The sequence below is a fragment of the Nestor notabilis genome, unplaced genomic scaffold, assembly GCF_000696875.1.
Source record: "Nestor notabilis isolate BGI_N333 unplaced genomic scaffold, ASM69687v1 scaffold17441, whole genome shotgun sequence".
Lineage (NCBI taxonomy): Eukaryota > Metazoa > Chordata > Aves > Psittaciformes > Psittacidae > Nestor > Nestor notabilis.
The window spans coordinates 48,735-54,734 of NW_009915324.1; positions in this window are offsets into that span (position 1 = coordinate 48,735).

Sequence of the window (6,000 nt, forward strand, 5' to 3'; positions counted from 1 at the left end):
CACTCTCTCCATGGAGTACAGAACTCCCTGAATAACCGGTGTAACTACAGACACGTAAGCTTTCAGACTGCTAGTTAGACAAGAGAAATCTTGACTTGTATCAGCAACAATCACGCACACAATTAATGGACTAGGAATGGCTAATGAGAAGCTGCAGCGAAAGGACCCTTGGGGTTATGGTGGGTGGCAATCTGGACACAAAGCAAATATTAGCAATATATACTTGCTAAAAGGGAGTTGTCATACCAGGATGCATAAACAAGAACTTTCTTGAGAAATGTGTGGAACAAACCCTGCACTGAACCCCATGCTTATGAGGCTGGGTGCTGTGGAGTACTCTACATGGCCTGAACATTTAACTTCACCAAGGAGATGGACAGAGGAGATACACAGGAATGGCATGAGGTAAAAATTATGTGACTCATGGGCAAAAAATAAGGAGCCAGGTTCATTATCCAATGGAAGAGATGGAACAAGATAACCATCTTCAAATACACAAAATATTGCTGTAAAGGGGAAGAGGATAATTCCTTCTCCATGCTGTGGTAGACAGGACCAGAGCAATGGGCCAGACTGCCTGCCAACAATATGGCACCTCTGCTGCTGGCAGCCAGGTTAGACAGACATCAGTAGGACAAGGTTTAGATCTAGTGCATTCTGCCATGAAGAATGAGACTAGACAACCTCCTGTGGTCCTTCTGAGCTTTATTTTCTATTATTCCATTTTGCTAAAGCATTAAAACTATTCACCTTCAGCATTCAGCTCTATGTATGCAGCTGTCTGTATTTCTTATCTGAGGATTTCAAGCCTCTTTAGTGCAGGATCACATCTCACTGTCACACTCTGAGAATGCCAGGGGATGCTAAGAGAAATGTTTTCTCCAAGAGAGATAATTCTCTTAACACTGTATTGTCTGAAAAAAGGGAAGCAAAGTTTATCATGACAGACTACTGCTTAACGGAGGGATTAAAAGTGAATTAGGCCTTTTTCAATTTGTTTCCCACCATGTTCCCCAGACACAATGTCATCTTCAGCTGTGATTTGAATGAACTATGTCATGCAGCTGAAAAATCATGTATTGAAATACTCATCTTTCATGGCAAAAGTTACTGTTGTGGATTATTTCTATGCTGAAGGCTGCCAAAAATCAGCCTCAGTATTATGTATTAATGGTCACCTGCACTAAGCAGCTTGAACTGGCTTCCAATATACAAACTAATATGCATTTTCAAATTACTCTGTGCCACCAAAAGTGCTTTAGATCAAGATAAAAGTTTTATTTGCTTTACTCAAGAATATTAGAAGAAATATAGGAAGCCCAGAATTTCAGTGGTTTTATGGCTAAATATCATGCCTATTCTCTGACACTTTGAAACAATGAACACTCTTAAAAGGATCCATTTATGTTATTACTAGATGTGGGCATTGAGATGTGAGATTCAGAGTTAGCTGTATCTAACATTACCTTTCCCAGCTCTAAAAATTAGTGAGTCACATGCAAACTGGTGACAGATTTTAGTATCATATGTCAATAATTCATGTTTTACACAGAGCAGAATTATGCTTAGAAAAAACATAAACCCTGTATTTCTAAAGGAGACTGCACTTGTTCCTGCTAAGCATCTTCAAAAAGAAACACCTCCTGACCAATGCATGGTCCAGACTAAGGCAAGGCGATGGGTCTTCAGGATTTTTAGCAATTCTTACATAGACAACAATATGACAGTCTGAGAGAGCTGGGATTGTTCAGCCTGGAGAAGAGAAGGCTCCAGGAAGACCTTACAGCAGCTTTCAGTGCCTAAAGGGGCTGACAAGAAAGTTGCAGAGGGACCTTTTGGAAATGGCATGTAGGAATAAGACAAGGGGAAATGGATTTAAATTGAAAGATGGCAGATTTATATTAGATATTAGGAAGAAGTTCTTTACTGTGAGGTTGGTGATCTCCAGTAGAAGTGATCTCCAGAGGCCTCTGCTCAGAATCCTGCTTAAAGCAGTGTCAATTAGATCAGGTTGTTCTGGCCTCATGCAGTCAAAGTTTGAACATCTTCCCTACAGTGAGCAAATACAGCTCCTTCAGCTCCTCCCACGTCACCTGCTCTAGATGCAGACCATCTTAGTGGCCTCCATTGGTCTTGCTCCAGTCCATCCATGTCTTGCTTGCTCTAGGGAGCCTGAAACTGGATAGAGCAGTTTAATGCAGTCTCAAAAGCACTGAGCAGAAGGGAAGGAAGGTTCAGTGCCCTGGACCTGCTGGCTAGCCCTGCTGGTACAGCCCAGCTTTCTGTTGGCCTTTTTGGCATGGGCACATTGCTGGCTCATCTTCAACTTTTCTGCAGGGCAACCCAGATCCCTTTCTGTAAAGCTGCTTTCTAGCCGGTTGCCCTCAACATATACTGGTAGTTGGGCGGTTCTTCCTCTCCAGGGGCAGGGCATGGCATTTTCGTCAATTTCACTCCACCCTTCAAGCCCAAAGGCGCAGCCAAATTTCCACTAATCATTCGCATCTCATAAATCTGGCTATAAGGAAACTAGTGGAGGTCATATCAAAGGCCTTACTAAAGACAAGGCAAGAGGATGAGAAGATATAACAGAGGAATCCCGGTAGTGATTCCAAAACACTTGGAAGTTGGAACAGGAGATGAGAAAGGTGTTGGGGAGCTGTTCCTGTGAGAAGATACAACCAGTAGCACAATGCTCCCCCCACCCCAGAAGCCTTTGCTGCCAGCTCCGTCTTTAGTGTTCCTTCCAGTTTCAAACTGTGAGGGGTGTTTGGAGGAAAAAACTTCACTGATTTTAGGAACAGAAATACATTCAGAGCTCTAAGAGGGTGAAAAACATGAATGGAGAAAAGACACATGTGAATGTCAATGCAAGAACCCTCCAAGGCCTTGGGAAAGAGACAGGACAGTAGCAACCCCAAGGAAAAACCAAAGGGTAGAGTAGGATCTAGAATCATATCAATTGGATTTCTTCTTGGGCACAGCATGGACATAGGGAGACAACAAAAACGGGCAATGTAGACAGAAAGTGTGGCGGTCATGACTCAGTGTGATACCCACCCTTGCAGCTGCTCCTCTTCCAACAACATGGATTCAAGCACATACGCTAGAAAATTGTCAGGGCTCCTCCTCCTTTTCAGAATAACCCCTTGATTTTGTTGCAAAGCAGCTGTATTTAGTTTTACAACTCCTGTTTGCATTAACTTACCCAAATTAACTTCTACATGCTGATTTTAAAGGGACTCTGTCTATTAAAAGCAAATGAGAGTTGCAAAATCAGTCCCTCACATCTTGACTTCTATTTCTGTTCCTGCCACTCACCAGCAATCTACCAGCAGGTGAATCACTTCAGTGTTCCTGCTTCCCTTCAAACTTCTCATCTATTTAGATAATAATTTTGCAGAGTAATAGCTGTCTTTAGATACAAAGTGGGTCTGTGCTCAACAAGTGCCTCTGCGTGCTGCTGTACAATATTACTGCTAATTGTCATCTTGGGCTTCAGTATATGCATGGTCACATACCTCTGAGATGATCTCAGCTTCACTCATTACACTTTGGTTTTAGTATTTTAAACTAGTCTGCACTGGAACAAAGATGTCCGTGTGTCTGAAAAATGATGCCAAAGTATTCTAACTCCTGCAGTACCTACAGACATACGATGGTGTGTCTAAAGGCTGCAGACACACACAGAACTGATGCAATTAACACCATTGTTGAACAAAGGGGATGTGGCTGTACCTAATTATACCTATGCATAACGCTTTAAATCCGCATCATGTCCAAAGTGTACTGATGAATTCATGTTCATCTGATGGCATCAGCTTAATTACCTCTCTAATTATTCAAGAAGTACACAGAAAGTTTCCTTTGGATTGGTTCTATCACAGTAATCAGTCATAACGCTGGCAATGCCATGACACACAACCGAATAATCAGCAAGACTGGGTGCAGAAAACAAAAAGGTCACAGGGACAAGCTGGTAGGTGGCCCTGAACAGAGACCCAAGCTACTCACCCAAAGACACACCTGGTGTTACTCAAATTAGCCTCTCAACTCAGGTGTGTACACAGGAACAGAGATGTATGAAAGACCCTGTGGCATAAACAGTAGCTGCAATCTGAATCTGCAATGCTTTCCTTGAAACTAGTGACTACATTCACGCCCCAGCTACCTATAGTTCTTGGTGAGGGAAGGCAGGGAGACTTGAGTGTTTCATAGAAAAAAAGAGGAAAAAAACAAGTGTTCATATGCCTCTGTCACCATAATTCGTAATAATATGGGAAGATTATCAAGCAGAAATTCAACAGATGACTTGGCTGTCATCTTTTACCATGAAGGTGGCAAGGCACTGGAAGAGGTTGACCACAGAAGCTGTGGCTGCCTCATCCCTGGCAGTGTTCAAGGCCAGGATGGACAGGGGTTGGAACAACGTGGTCTAGTGGAAAGTGTCCCTGCCCATGGCAGAGGGTTGGAACTGGATGAGCTTTAAGGTCCCTTCTAACCCAAACCATTCTGTGGTTCTGTGATTTTATGATCTGTCAGAACCTCAGTGACATGGATGCAGCAAGCAGGCAGAGTAGTGGCAGGATACTATAAGAACAGCAAATATTTCCAGGCATGCAGTAATAGTTACACTGGGTTATTTTCACATCTCAGAAGCATACTTCTGCCAGCACTATCTGTCAACGATCATGACGTGTGACAAATGCTCTTTATGGCATGCTGGAGTCCTGCTGTGCATCAGCATGTGGTGGCAACCAACCAGGGCCAGAGGGGAGCCGAGTTGTGTCCACCATGTCTTTCAATCAAGGTGAATGGCAGGCCATTGCACACACATGGGCCACAAGCACTCACAATCCCCATCTGTCTGCTGGGACAGCTGATGGCTCTGAGCATCCCAAGCTGGAATGTGCACCTGTGACAGGGAAAAGCCTTCCTGACTTTACCCACAAATCAGTCAGCCAAAGGGAACCTGACAGATCTTGCAACAGTCCCCGTGTCCTGCAATAAAAGCCTGAACCCAGTGAGCCAAGTCACTACTGGAAGGACAGTGTAAGCCTCACCTATTCCCCTTAGTCACCTCTCTCATCAGCAACAGACAAGTTCAAGAAAAACTTCTCACACCACTTATGCTTACAGACCTGATATATGCAGAACAGCCAAACTGCCAGTAATTTTACATTATGATCACATACTTTGCATCAGAACTGAAACTCACTTCTAGCCACATTAATTACAATAAATACCATGCATGTTTGCCACCTTACAGAAGCTCATTTCTTTCTCCTTTGTTTCCATTAGATAAGGCATCTCTGTTACAAGCTGCCAACTTTAAATTAAAAACAGACAGACAGGCTAGCGCTGTGCTATACAGAAAGAGAGTATCAAAATCAGGCTTTGAGTTTCACTAAATTGGATTTATCTTGGATTACCCTGTATTTACAATTTACATAGCTTCTACGAAGATACAACAGGTGAAGTTCTACCAAAGACCTTCTGTATCAGATGAAGTCATGCCAAATGAGAAACATTTTGTCTGTCATCAACACATCAGTTATCTTTAACGAGCTGTTGTAGTACTTAATATTCATATTTAATCATAGAATGGTTTGAGTTGGAAGGGACCTTAAAGATCATCTAGTTCCACTAGAAGAATGCAGGGATCTTGCCTGGGAAGCCAGGGACCAGGTCAGGAAAGCTAAGGCCCAGTTAGAATTAAACCTGGCAAGGGACGTGAAAGATAACAGGAAAGGCTTCTATAATTACGTAGCAAGTAAAAGACAGACTAGGGACAATGAGGGCCCTCTCCGGAAGCTATCGGGAGAACTGGGTACCCGTGAGTTGTAGAAGTCTTAGGTTCTTAATGATTTCTTTGCCTCATTCTTCACTGGCAAATGCTCAGACACACCACCCAAGTCTTGGAAGTCAAATGCAGGGACTGTGAGAATGAAGACCTTAGGCCTTAGATAGGAGAGGATCAGGTCTGAGACCTTCTTAAGA